The 15,388-nt window shown below is 37.5% G+C and overlaps 1 protein-coding gene across 16 annotated transcripts in view; it reads left to right on the top strand.

The window, feature by feature from the left end:
- Positions 1-15,388, top strand: part of NCOA1 (nuclear receptor coactivator 1) — a 241,278-nt gene that overhangs the window by 75,925 nt on the left and 149,965 nt on the right. The gene's annotated exons all lie outside the window — the stretch shown is intronic.

Genomic DNA, 15,388 nt, shown 5'->3' with positions numbered 1-15,388 from the left:
AAGAATGTGCTGGCAGATAGAACCAGCATATCTAAAGGCCTTTAAGTAAGAAAGGACTTATAACATATTGAAGATACTAAAAGATGTCAGTGTGGAAATAAAGAAAAGTTGCCAAGATAATACAGGATGCCCATGTGCCTCTCTTTCCTGTAATATTAACATCTTATTAAAAACCATGGTGTATTTTTCAAAACCAAGAAACCAATATTGGTACATTACTTTTAGCTAAGCTCCAGATTTTATTAATATTGTACCAATTTTTCTGTTTCTAATATCCTTTTTCTTTTCCAGATTAGGATCCCACATTTTATTTAACTCTCATGTTTCTTTAATCTCCTCTGGTTTGTGACAATTTGTTAGATTTTTTCTTCTTTTTGGTAGCATTGACACTTTTGAATAGTACTGGTTAGATATTTTGTAGAATGTCCTTCCACTGGATTTGTCTGATGTTTTTCTTATGGTTAGATTTAGGCTATGGTGTTTTGGAAAGAACAGCACAAGAAGTGAGTCGCCCATTTCTTTACACTGTATCACAGAGTACAATATCAACGTTACTATCACTGGTGAGGTTTGTGCGCTGGAAACCAGTTTAAAACATATTACCTTATGACTCAATAGTCACCTTCTGGGTATTTATCTTAGAGGAAAAAAACTTAATTTGACATACAAATCTGTACACAAATGCTTACAGCAGCTTAATTCATAATCAATAAACACTGGAAACAGACTGAATGTTTTCCTGTTGGGTGAAAAGATAAAAAATGTGGTATATCCATACAGTGGGTTACTACTCACCAATAAAAAGAAATAAATTAATGATACATGTAACAACTTGGATGAATCTCTGAGACATTGTGCTAGGTGGAAAAAAGCCAGTCTCAAAAGATTACATACTATGTGGTTCCATTTATATGGCATTTTCTTACATGACAAAAAGACAAAGTCATTCTGATTAGACCAGTTAGGGTTTAGGTGTTGTAGGAAGGCGTGGGGGTGGGGAGGGGCACGGAAATGGGGCTCTCTGTCTTCTGCTTGTGTTGGTGGTTGTGTGGTTCTATATGTATACTAAAATTCAGAGACCTGTACACACAAAAAAAATTACTGTGTGACAATTTACAAAATATAATTTTTAAAAAGTGAAGCTAAAGTTAAAAAAAAAAAAAAAGACTGCAGAACTAGAGCACAGAGAGCAGTAGCAAAAATGATAGAGGTATGAAGAAGTAGAGAGGAGCCACATCATTTGTTCCTTATAGGACTTAATGGATTTTAAGCAGAGGAATAACCTGATTGGGTCATTTTTAAAAGAAATTTTTGAAATACTTTTAATATTCAATGTGGAGAGTGAATTGATAAACTGAAGATCTAAGAGGCAGAATAGAAAATAAGGCATTTCTTGCATCTTTCCCACAAAGATTTGTAAAGTCCCAGTTCTTGAAGTCTGTTTATGGTGTTAGGATTATTGTGATGATAAGAGTCATTATAACTACAAGCAATCCTTTGTTTCTATACTTTTTGACTTTTTTATATGACCTGTATTTTTGCACATTATACCCTGCTTTCCTTAGGAATAAACAAGACTTAGTAACCAACTAACATGATAATTGTGTAGCTGTGTCTGTCCAATATTTTGGTTTCAAAAGTGTTGCCATCTTTAGAAAAACTATTTATGCAGTCTTTGGATTATTTTTATACTTGTTCCTATTTTTTAAAAATGAGTGGAAAATCAGTTAACAGTGATAATTATAAGTATGCTTATAAACTGAATATTAGTTAAGACCATCATGAAAATAACAAATCTTTGGCTTTAGTCAGATCCTTGTCAGATTAAAGTGTATTAATCCAACAGTGTGTGTTAAGTAAGAGGGCAGAATTTGAAGAAAATATAGAAATGTTGTAATTATATTGTTGATAACTGGTCTGGTGAAATTAAGGCATGTGTTTTTTAACTTTCTAATAGCAACTTATTTTATCTTTTCACACATTTTATCTTTCTTACAAATTTTCAGGAATATATTATATGAAAATATATAAAGAATTTCCTGCAGTAATAGCGTTGCTGTTAGAAAATCTCTTATGTTGAAGTGCCTGGGTGGCTGAGTCAGTTAAGAGTCTGACTCTTGACTTTGGCTTAGGTCATGATCTCATGGTTCATGGGTTTGATCCCTGTGTCAGGTTCTGCATTGACAGTGTGGAACCTGTTTGGGATTCTCTCTCTCCCTCTCTGCCCCTCCCCCACCGTCTCTCTCAAAATAAATAAATAAACTTAAAAAAAAAAAAAGAAAATCTCCTCTAGAAATAAATAAATAAAAGAAAAAATCTCTTACATCAAACCTCATGAAATTGCCATTTTTTTTTAAATTTTTTTTTATTTTTAACATTTATTTATTTTTGAGACAGAGAGAGACAGAGCATGAATGGGGGAGGGTCAGAGAGAGGGAGACACAGAATCTGAAACAGGCTCCAGGCTCTGGGCTGTCAGCACAGAGCCCGACGCGGGGCTCGAACTCACGGACCGCGAGATCATGACCTGAGCCAAAGTCGGCCGCTTAACCGACTGAGCCACCCAGGCGCCCCAAAATTGCCATTTTTGAAGGTAAAAATGGCAGAATATTGGCAGTTTCACCTGGTAAACCTAATATTTTTTTCCCAAATTGATGCATTCTTATCTGTAATCTCGTTATTTTTAATATAGAGAAGAATATATGTTGTATAGTTAATTTTCTGGGAGATATTTCTTGGTCCTGTTTCTGGACAGAAGTCAAACTTTTTTGACTGATTTGCAAAGAGATAGCAAAACGGTGAGTTAATGTTCTGTTTTAAAAATAAATTTTATCTACAGAAATTTTTGAAATACTAGCAAGACATATAAAAAACTAAAGTCCATCTGGAGCATTCCCACAGCCCTTGTTCTCGCTCATTCTCTTCATAAGTAGCCATTGTTAAACATTTGGTGTCTATTTCAAATTTTAGTCTATTTATATTTATGTCTGTACATAAATATGTACACATATACACTGATTTAAATACACACATATATACACATACATACTTGTAGGGAATATATAGTATTGTGGAATATTTTTCATAAATGGTGTATTTATATAGTTTAGCATTATGATTTTTACATTCTACAACATATTTAGATCTGTGTTTTGTTGTCAGTTTTTTACTTTCTACATTGTTTTTGTATCATGGCTACTTTTATTTGGATCATCAAGGTTTTTACTACAGATTGTTGTATAATTTTTTAAAACTAATAACAATGAAGACAGAATTATTCTTCCATGTGAGTTCCCCTGCACCTACACGAGAGTTCCTTCAAGATAAAGAGAGTGGAATTGCTGAGTCATATGGTGTATGCATTTTTAAAATGTGTTATTTGGAAAATTTCAAACATATGCCAAAGTGGACAAATAGAATAATGAATTCCTGTTCACTTTCAACAATGATCAATCCTTGACCTATCTTGTGTATCTGTACTCTTCGCTTACTTTCTCCCTTCTCATATATATTTTTTTAATTTTTATTTTATTCTTGAGAGAGAGAGAGATGGAGTGCAAGCAGGGGAGAAGCAGAGAGAGAGGGAGACAAAGAATGCGAAGCAGATTCCAGGCCCCAACCCATGGGGCCCCAACCCATGAACCCATGGGGCCGCAACCCATGAACCATGATATCATGGCCTGAGTCGAAGTCAGACACTTAACCAACTGAGCCACCCAGGTGCCCCGTCCCCTCTCATATTTTTTTTAAATTTAATGTTTATTTATTTTTGAGAGAGAGAAAGAGAGACAGAGCATGAGTAGCAGAGGAACAGAGAGAGAGAAGGAACAGAGAATCCAAAGCAGGCTCCAGGCTCTGAACTGTTAGCACAGAGCCCAACGTGGGGCTCGAACTCCAGACCACGAGATCATGACCTGAGCCGAAGTCAGACGCTCAACTGACTGAGCCACCCAGGCACCCCACCCCTCTCATATTTTGAAGCAAATCTAGGTACCATGTCATTTGATCTGTAAATATTTCATATATTTCTAGAAAAGATAAGTGGTTTCTCTTTTTTAGAAAAAAATAATCACAATACCATTATCATATTTTAGAATGATAATTCTTTGACATTATTAAATATTCAGTGTTCAAAATTTGAATTGTTTTAATGTCAATAACATTTTGGTTTTTTTTGTATATTTTTATTATTCGTATATTTTTATTATTTTACTCGTTTGAATTGGAATCCTAATAAGGATCACAATGATTGGTTGATATGACATTTTTTAAAAAGTCTCTTTTTGGGGCGCCTGGGTGGCGCAGTCGGTTAAGCGTCCGACTTCAACCAGGTCACGATCTCGCGGTCCGTGAGTTCGAGCCCCGCGTCGGGCTCTGGGCTGATGGCTCGGAGCCTGGAGCCTGTTTCCGATTCTGTGTCTCCCTCTCTCTCTGCCCCTTCCCCGTTCATGCTCTGTCTCTCTCTGTCCCAAAAATAAATAAAAAACATTGAAAAAAAAAAAAGTCTCTTTTTAAAACTTATTTAAACTATTTTAAATAGTTTTCTCCTTTTTCTCCCTCTCCTTCTTTCCCTCTTTCTGTCTCTATTCTCTCCTTCTCCCCGACTCCCTTTTCTTTTGCTGTCTCCATTTTTTTTTTCTGTTTTTAAAATTCTTACAGTATATTGATTGAAGAGATTGGGCTGTTTGTCATGAAAATTTTTTCACACTGTGGCTCTTGTATTGCATGCCATGACATTGTTTAACTTGTTTTTTTGTCCTCTGTATTTCCTATAAATTTTTAGTTGGGTATGGATGCTTGATGAGTTTCAGGTTTGATTTCTTTTTGTCAAGACTATTTTATAGACAGTGTTGTCATCTAATATAAGGAGGCACATGGTAATAACATATGCATTTCTAATTTGGAAGATACTGCCAGATTGTCTTCCAAAACTGTTGTTTCAATATATATCCCCATCATTAGTATTTGAAGCATCACTTCACATACGTGTGAACTATTATCATCAAGATTTATCTGTCTTTTCCTTTATGATTTATGTCTACTTTTTAGTTTGAGAAATGTTTCTTTCCTCACAGCCATAAAAATATTCACTTAACACTTTTGTCAATTATAAAAAACATATAACATAAAATGTATATCTTAACTATTTTTAAGTGTGCAGTTCAGTAGTGTTAACTATATTCTTGTTGTGTAGCTGATCTCCAGAACTCTTTAATTTTGCAAAACTAAAACTTTTTTTTAATTTAAATTTCAGTTAGTTAACATTCAGTATAATATCAATTTCAAGTGTACACAACACTGAAATTTTACATCCATTAAACAAATGCCTAGTTCTCCCCTGGCCCCAGCTCTTTTTCTAATAACTTGAGACTTAATTTTCACATTTAGCTATTTTATTTCTGACTTTTCTGACTTTTTAAAAAAACTTTTTGATGGTGTGGGATGTATCTTATTTACTTTTATTTAAATAGTTTGCCATTTGTCCTGGCAGCATTTATTGAATAGACTGTCTTCCTGCTAATACCACATATATATTCTAACATTCCATATTTACAGGTGCTGTTTCTGCAGTTGGTATTCTGTTCCATTGGTCTATTTTTGTATTTATATACCATTACCACCTACTTCCAATTACTGTATTGTTAAAATAGTTTTTGATGTCTAGTAGGACAAATAACACTGCTTTGTTGTTTTGCATAATGGTCTTTGTTTACATTTATATTGATGCGTATATACTTATACTTTCTTTGTATTTCAAACCTACTTCATAAGAGACATAAAAAATTTTGCTAGGATATTGTTTGGATTTATAGATCAATTAGGGGAGAATTAATATTTTTCTTATGTATGTTGACTGTTTCTCCATTTATACTTGGAAGTTTTGCTCTTTTGGAAAGTTAGCTTTCTATTTAAAGACCTTACACATATTTACAGTTTTTTTATTCCTAGGTGATTTTTATTTTTGTTTCTTTTGGTATGGAGTGATTCTGTGTTTTGTTTTTTGTTTTTTTTTAATTGTAGTCTTCCTGTTCCCAGTTCTGATTTCCTCTTACCCTGTTTTCCATTACATTTTCATAACATTTATGACCTTGTAACAGAGTTGATAATTTAACTACATATTTTGTTTGTTGTTATTACCTGTTTTCCTTACCCTCTCCCCAACCCTGGAATGTAATTTCTACAAGGACAGGGATCTGTCTGTTATTTCTTGACATCATACTGAGCACTCCTATGAATTCTAGTAGTGATTCACCCTATTCTGTTTGAGTTTTATAAGGATAGGTTTTCATATTATATGCAGATAACATTTTAGGAGTCTTTTCCTTTCCAGAATGAATATGTTTTGTTTTCTTTTCCTTGATTTATTGAATTAGATGAGTCTTCTAGTATTGTGTTGAATAGTACATGTGATTTCCCTCATTATTATCATGTTCTTAATATACATGAGAATACATCTGTTATTTTATTGCTAAGTATATGTAATGTTTACCATTGGTGTCTATTAGGTTTTAACAAAGGAGAGTTGTTTTTTTTCCCCCTAACTTAAAAAAAAAATTATTATTTATTTATTTTGAGAGAGAGGGCAAGAATGGGGGAGGGTTAGAGAGGCAGAGGGAGAGAGAAGATCCCAAGCAGGCTCCACGCTGTCAGTGCAGGACCCAACGTGGGGCTCAATCTCACGAGCTGTGAGATCCTGACCTAAGCCGAAACCAAGAGTCAGACGCTTAACCACCTGAGCCACCCTAGATTCCCTTTTTCCCCTAACTTTAACAAAGTAGGGAAGTTTTTCTTTTGTTCCTAACTTGCAAGGAATTTGTATATTGGGATTTTTGAATTTTATCAGTGGGAAAAGGAACATAAATTTTCTCTAGGTGAGTTTTCACTATTTCATACGTGACACCATCAAGAGACAGGAAAGCTGAACATATAGTGGATGCTAAGAAACAGAAATTGAAGAGAGCTTTTGACAGTCTTACAGGGGTGGAGAGACTTTGAGTTCAGGGTTACCAGGACATCTACAGCTTGAGTGACCAAGACCCAAAGAGACTATAAGCATAGAGAAGTGAGCCCAAAAGTCTGAACCATGTTGCCCCTAGAAATTGTTGCAGATTAGTAAGCACAAGCTAATAGGCAGAAAAATAGAGCAGAAAGTAGCTGCTGAGAGGCTAAGAGGCTAAGCAGAATTTTCAGCGGTCTTATGGTACTATAGAGATAGAGGAATCTGGGTAAATATCCTAGGCTTTCAGTTGAGATCTGTGAATCACTATATCCTAGCAATAAGGGTGAACCAGATAAGTAGACCAGGTCTGAATGTGATTAAAAACTGGCCTCGGGGCACCTGGGTGGCTCAGTCGATTAAGTGTCCGACTTCCGCTCAGGTCATGATCTCGCAGTTTGTGAGTTCAAGCCCCCTGTCGGGTTCTGTGCTGACAGCTCGGAGCCTGGAGCCTGCTTCAGATTCTGTCTCTCTCTCTCTCTCTCTGCCCCTACCCTACTCGTGCTCTCTCTCTTTCTCTTTCTGTCTCTCTCTCAAAAATAAGCATTAAAAAATTTTTTTTAAAAAAAGAAAGAAAACTGTCTTCAAATTAGCTCATTGGATTAGCTCCCATTGCTGACCAGAAACTAAAGAAAATCTTCTATTGAAGAAGAGTAGCATTCACAGTCTCTACAATTTTTATTACACAATAACTGACATTCAGTCCCTAGATTCCAGGCATGCCAAGAGTCATGAACAAGAGAAAAACAGATACAGAAACACAGATGATCAGGTGTGGACTTCAGTGACAAATGTTGTGCCACTTCCTTTATCCCTTATGTTTCAGATGAGAAATCTGTCATTTGAATTATTTTTTCCCTGTAAAACATCATTTTTAGATAAAGCATCATTTTTTCTCTCTCACTGGTTTCATTATGTTTTGTCTTTAATTTTCAGAAGTTTAACTGTGATGTGTTGATGTGTCTTGTTTGTGGATTGCTTTGGGCTTAACCTGTTTAGGATTCACTTAGCTTCTTGAATTCATAAGTTTATTTGTTTGGCCAAGCTTAGAGGTTTTCAGCTTTTAATTTTTTTTTTTTTTTTTTTTTTTTTTTGGGACAGAGAGAGACAGAGCATGAACGGGGGAGGGGCAGAGAGAGAGGGAGACACAGAATCGGAAACAGGCTCCAGGCTCTGAGCCGTCAGCCCAGAGCCTGACGCGGGACTCGAACTCACGGACCGCGAGATCGTGACCTGGCTGAAGTCGGACGCTTAACCGACTGCGCCACCCAGGCGCCCTTTCAGCTTTTAATTTTTAAGAATACTTCTCAGCCCCGCCCTCTTTCTTCTTTTTGGGAGTCTGATGATATGAAAGATAAATCTTTTATTATATTCCACAGGTCCCTACGGTTCTGTTAATTTATTTTCAGTATTTTCTCTCTGTGTTCAGATTGGGTAGTTTCTTTTGTTCTGTCTTCCAGTTGAGTGATTCTTCCCTCTGTCCTTTCCATTCTGTTATATTCAACCATTAAGTCTTTTATTTCAGTTACTATATTTTTCAGTTCTGAAATTTCCATTTGTTTCTTCCTTATATTTTTCTTTCCTTGCTAAGACTTTCTATTTTTTTTAATTGTTTGTTTGTTTTAGGCATGTGTGTAATTTTTCCCTGAGACATCTTTATGTTGGCTGCTAAAAACCCTTTTCAGCTAATCTTAACATCTCTGTCATCACGGTATTGACACCTCTGGGTTGTCTTTTTTCACTCAGTTTGAGATATTCCTGGTTCTTGGTGTGACCAGTGATTTTCATTGATACCTGGACATTTTAAGTATTATGTTTTGAGACTCTGGATTTTATCTAAACATTCTGATTTAGCTGGCTTCCTCTGGCACAGCTTTAGCGTGAGAAGGAGAGGAGTACTTTGCCACATTACCGCACAGTGCGGAAAGAAGTTCATGTACCTCACTCTGCCTCTGTTCACTCTCAAGTTAGCAGGAGTACCTCATTGCTGTTGGTCAGGGATGGGAGTTCTGGCCTCCAGTGACGTTTCCCTGACTGGGAGGGTTAAGAATGCCTCAGTACTACTCCCCTCATGGTCTCCACAGGGGAGGTCCATTTTCTCTTGGGCAGTGTTGATAGGCCTGACTCCACTAGGCCTCTTCTGATACCAGCCTGTCATAGAGAGGGAGAGAGGCACTTTGTTACTCCAGGTGAATGTCCAAGTTCTCCATGTGGTCTTGGTTAACACCATGGGGAAGGAGGTCTCATTATCACCTGGCCTCCCAACTGGCTTTCTGTGACATGACTGTTGTGGGTAGTGTGGGATGCCCTGTTATAGCTTGGCAAGGGTGGAAGTCTAGGCTCCCCCCTTTGCTGGTCATGGTGAGTCCACAGTTTTTTGTCTGTTTATGTGATATTTGTCTGGGTATAACAGCTTTTGTCTAGACTGGCCTTTTTCTGATCTTTTGGCTAGGGAGAACAGGATTTCATTTTATTTGTTTGTTTGCTTGGTTTTTTGAGAGGTCTGGGTCTGCTGGTATTTCCAGGTTGCCAGCTTCTTCAGCTCCAAGTCTGAGATATTTAAGGCATTAAAGAAAACCCATACAACTCACTACCATTTCGTTTTCCTTGGACCCTGAGGTCCCTACCTTGTCTGCCTTCTCTCCACCTTTAAAGTCTTCTTATGTTTGTTATATATGATGTACAAGACTTTTAGTTTTATTTTTGCGAGGGGAATAGGGAAAAATGCATCTTTTCCACCTTCCCAGAAGTGGAAGTCTTTAAGTACTTTTAACTCTTAACTGTTTAGTTTTCATTGTAGTTAAAATTCCCTTTTAGTCTATTTGCCATATGCTTGAGTGGGTAGAATTTTATCACTATGGCTTACATTTAGGGCTTAAAAAATTTTTTTTTAAATGTTTTTATTTTATTTTTGAGAGAGAGAGAGACAGAGCATGAGCAGGGGAGGGGCAGAGAGAGAGACACAGACTCGGAAGCAGGCTCCAGGCTCTGAGCTGTCAGCATGCAGCCCAACGTGGGGCTCTAACCCACAAATTGTGAGATCATGACCTGAGCCGAAGTTGGACACCCAACCAACTGAGCCACCCAGGTGCCCCCCCCACAAATTTTTTTTTAATGACAGTGGTTCATCATCTAGAAATGGAAGTTTTAGAATTAATCTTTTAGTCTTAATTATTTTGGAGGAATGATAATTTTCTATATCTCATTTTATTAAACATATACACATAAAAATCTCTAGTTTTTGTTTGCTTCAAGAGAATTATCTCTGCATGGTTTATGTATTAATTATGCATATCTTAGTGAATTAAGCATAATACTTTAAATATGTTAAATTTACTTACTGCCCCATTTTTCTTTTTCAAGTTTATGTATTTATTTTAAGAGGTGTGGGGAGGGGCAGAGAGAGAGAGAATTTCAAGCAGGGTCCACACTGTCAGCACAGAGCCCAACACGGGGCTTGAACTTACAAATGTGAGATCATGACCTGAGCTGAAATCAAGAGTCGATCGCTTAACCAACTGAGCCACCGGGTGCCCCATACTGCCCCATTTTCTAAAGTAGATTGCATTACTTTGATGTGATAGATCCAGGTAGATACAACTGAGTGTCCTATTGTTTTCCTAATTTCAGGTTCCTTTTACACCTACTTCAGAATGAATTAATATGCTAAGAAATCACGAAATACTACTCTGAGGGTTTTAGAAATAAATGGGATAAGTTTAATATTATTTTAAATACTACCTGGATTTTTATAGTGAATTCTTGATTTGAGCCACAAATGTACCAGGCACAAGCTGGACACTGGGAAGAATATTTTCACTTTGAATTTGCTCTTTGCTTGTAGCAGTTTTCAACTTTCCTTTGGATCAGGAACCCCTTGGAGGGTCTGCTTAAAAGCTGTATGCGGCCCCTTTTCACAAACACTCACACATGTTCAGTCAGGGTGTTTTAAGGATCTTCTAAATTTCCCCAGCGTTTGCAGATCTTGGGTCAACCCTCTGCTCTGTAGTTTTTAAGACATTTGACATGCTTTGTTACTTTTTAACATATCACAACAGCAACTTTGGGAATTAGTGGCTTGTGTTCATATTTTACGATGAAGAGACTGCTGCTCACAATGCTATGTGACTTGCCTAGTATCACATAGCTGTCAAATGTGAGTCTAGAATTCAAGACTCCAAAATTGTAATAATTTGTTGAGAGAGCATCAACATTTTCTAAGGTTCTTGCTACTTACTGTCATATTGCTGCCTAATAAGATCCTGTCACCTTTTCCTCACTGACCACAAATAAGCATGCCTATTTCGTCACATTATCACATTGAGTGTTCTCCCACCCCCAGCATTTGCTAAATTGATATGTGCACGATGATATTTAACTTATTTCTTTGTGTTTAAGGATCCTCTTTCCACTTAACTCTCAGAGACTTACCAGTTTTTAGATCATTATGTATAAATTTTTAGTATGTTAAGAATATTAACTTCATTGTATTTTTTGGAAATACTTTTACCCTTTTTATTTGCCTTTTAATTTTGTGATTTCCTTTTATGTGTAGAAGTTTTAAAATAAGCATTCGGATTTCCTCTAATTACCATTTCCTCTAATTTCTTCTTTTCTTTTTTTAGTGTAGAAATACCCAGAGATTTGCTACACTCAAGTGAATGCAGAGAAACACATATATTCATAGGCTTTTTAAATTAAAAAATATTAATAATTGGAGGTTATAATTATTTGACTTTTTTGGTCATATTGTTATTGATTATTGCTCTTTTGTCTTTCAATATTTTTTGTGTAACTGATCTTTGGGGGATTTTTTTTTTATAAATGATATTATGTAGGAATCTAACTGTCTTCTCCTAAGATAGGTAATGAGTTCCAATAGCATTTATTGAATGTTTCTTTCCTTACCCAGTGTTAAGAGTCTGCCTTTATCATATATAAGTTTCCCATATATACACATATTTGTCTGTACTAATATTCCTTTGATCTTATTCTGTATCATTACATAATTATTCTGTTTTAATATTATTATAGCTTTAAAGTTTCTCTTGTCTTTCAAAAATGTTTGTCTTGCTTACTTTTGGTTTTCATTCTTACAGATTAATTTTAGAATATATTCATCAAGTTAAAAAAATAAGGATTTGAAGGATTTTGATTAGAATTGCGTGAAGTTAAAGATACATATGGGGAAAAATTGGTATCACTGTATTATTATATCTTCATGGTCAGTCATGTAGTATCATTGTTCATTTCCTCCAGCCTTTGCTGTACTTTTCTATGTTTCTTCAATACATATGCACTCTCAGAGGAATCAGGAAATCTCTGTCCCTGTACTCTTGGGGACTTCCCTCATGTTCTCTGGCTTCAGGAGTTTTTTCCTGGTTCTCACTAGAAAGCTGGGGTTTCCTTCTCTGAGTCTTAGTGCCTCCCCCCTCTACTGTTATACAGTCGTGCCCCATCGGGGCCCCCTGGGTTGAAGTAGTAAGGGAAAAAGAAAAGTACATCGTGAGGATGCTCCCCCTACTCTTCATAGTGCCCTGGCTCCTTTTTCTAGTTCCTTAGGACAGATGGACAGGTTTTCTCCTTAGGCTTTTAAGTGTCCTGCCTCTGAGGTATAGCTCTGTGACATGGGCTGGCTTCAGGGCAGAGGGGGAAAAAAAAAGGAACTGGGAACTACCTCCCAACCCCAGCCCACATATACTTCCCAGCTCGGCAGATGCCCCTTTTACTCCAGCAAGAAAGAGGGGGTTTCTCTTGGAGTTTTTGCTGTGTTTGCCTGAAGCATAATTCTGTGACTCTGCCCACCCTCATGTCAAAGTGGTAAATAAAGGTGTTTTTTTTTTTGTTTGTTTGTTTTTGTTTTTGTTTTTTTTTTAAATTTTTTTTTCAACATTTTTTATTTATTTTTGGGACAGAGAGAGACAGAGCATGAACGGGGGGGGGAGGGGCAGAGAGAGAGGGAGACACAGAATCGGAAACAGGCTCCAGGCTCCGAGCCATCAGCCCAGAGCCTGACGCGGGGCTCGAACTCACGGACCGCGAGATCGTGACCTGGCTGAAGTCGGACGCTTAACCGACTGCGCCACCCAGGCGCCCCTGTTTGTTTTTGTTTTTAAAGATTAAACTTACCATCCTGTTGAATGTTCTTCAAGTTTTGACTTCCCTTCCTAGTGGTCCTGCTATTGGTTTACTTTTTAGAGTCTTCAGGTAGTTGGTTTTAGTATTCTCTCCCGAGCTTTTAGTTGTATTCTGTGGGAGAAATCGGCTCTAGTGAATGGGCTTTCTACATCTTGGCCTTCACTGCAAGTCAAGTTATTTCATTTTGAAAGTATTTTTTATTTTTCTAAAAACTCTTTCTTGTTCCTCGATTACTGCATTTTATGAACAGATTTTTGTTTTGCTTTGTTTTATGGATATATTGACTTCTTGAATCTCTCTGTTGATACCAGCTAAAATTAAAGGCCTTTTCTTTCTTTTTGTTGCCTTACTGTCTTTCCTTTGGTTCATTGTGCCCTTGCTTTTTCACCTTAGTGCCGTCTTAGTTTTTATTAAGTAGCTGGTAAATCTTGGCTGTTCTTCTTTATAGTATTTTCAAATGAACATCTAAATCCATGGTTGCCCACTTGAATATATATATATATATATATATATATATATATATATATATATGGCTTATATATATATATAAGCCTCTTGGGGAGCAGTTTAAATGCAGATTCCTGGCCTCACAAAAATCTGATTCAGTAAATCTGGGGTGGGGCACCTAAACGCTTAGTTGATTCTGATGCTGGTTACATCTTGGTAACTGGTGTAATTCTATAAAGGTCAATGTTCTTCTTTACTTCTCCACTGAATATCGTCTTCTCCACTGAATATCATCACTGACCACAGGACTCTGCAGGTCTGCTTCCCACTTGCTGTGATCCATGGGAGGCAGAGTTCCCTTTTTCTTTATCATGCAATTGCAGAGAGGAGGCTAACAAGTAGGGACCTGTCCCTCCCTCAATTTCAGCTATAGGGAAAGAATTTATCTGCAGGGAGAGTTCTGATTAGTTCTGAGTTGTCCTCCCCACCACCCCCCTCCCCCGCCCCCATCCAAGGTTACCCCTTGCCTGCTGTTATCTCCATCTCAAAGTTCACACTACAAACCCTCTGACAAAGACTTTAGACTTAAAGTAAATGCTGACTAGTGTTTACTGTATACCATCAAAGCTGTACTGGTCTGGTCATCTTTGGTGGTTCTTCAGTCAGTTGTTTTGGGACCTGCTTATACTTGTAGGCTCTCCTGACATGAGATATCTAAGACAGGGAAGAGCTAGATGAATGGGCTCAGGTTGCTATCTTGAACTGGAAAGCCACTGTTACTTTTAAAGCGATGTTGGTTTGTAATGTGCCAAAAGGTATTTTGAATTCTCACATGAAATAAACATCATAAAGTCTGTAGCTATATTATAATTTATTCATACTCAGGTGTCCAAAGAAAATGTAGCTTCTTTATTTTTCTATAACTCATCTTTTCATTTTGATGGACCCTGGTCACTGGATAACTAAAGGAAGAGTACCAGCCTTACTCCAATCTGGTAAACTAGGTCTTATCCAGTAATTGACATTTGTCTCTTAGGATATTTCAGTCTCTCTTTGGATACTAGTCATTCAGATATCATCTCTTCTCTCACACCTTCCCACACTGGAAATCCAGACTTATGGGTCGGATGTCTGTGGCTTGTGTGACCTTGTAGTGGTGCGAGGATGTCAGGACCTGCGGGCCATGTGCTGTCTTCTCTGGTTCCTCTCTCATGTCTCCTTTAGGGTCAGTGGTTTTGCTCATCCCTGGAGTTGTGACTACTTTGGTGCCACCAGAGCCCTGTCCTTAGGTGTTCTTCAGATGTGGCCAAAGCTGACAACGAATGTTACTTGAGATCTGTTCTCTTGGTTCCTGGGATGCGTTGGCCACCTTCCCAGGTGTCACAGATAACCTGAGGCCTGGCTAGAGCTTCCCATTGGCCCCCTAGCCAGATGGTCTCTTTTCCAGGCCTCTACTATGGCGTCACTTAGCTCCTAATCACAGTGACCTGTTCTGGAAAACTCACCTTCCAGCATCTTAAATTACCTCTCCTGTAGTACTTAAGAGCTCATGGTGCCTTCCAGTGCTTTCCCAGTGTCTTCTATGGTGCATAGAAAAGGGAGACTCCAGAGCAGATCCCACACCATTCCTTAGTCTGCTAGTGCTTCTGTCCATATTTTTGAAGTGGTTATCACATCAGCTTGTGCCAGGTGTGTGCAGAGGGGAGGTGAGAGGTTGGTGGTGAGTGTCTGGTGGGGGGATGCTCTGGAAGGCAGGCACTTTGCATAGTCTCAGCAGGAAGGAGAGCAGAAGCCATTCTAACTCTC

The sequence above is a fragment of the Panthera uncia genome, assembly GCF_023721935.1.
Source record: "Panthera uncia isolate 11264 chromosome A3 unlocalized genomic scaffold, Puncia_PCG_1.0 HiC_scaffold_12, whole genome shotgun sequence".
Classification (NCBI taxonomy): Eukaryota; Metazoa; Chordata; class Mammalia; order Carnivora; family Felidae; genus Panthera; species Panthera uncia.
The sequence above is the reverse complement of the archived record's forward strand: the minus strand, read 5'-3'. Positions and strand labels throughout refer to the sequence as shown.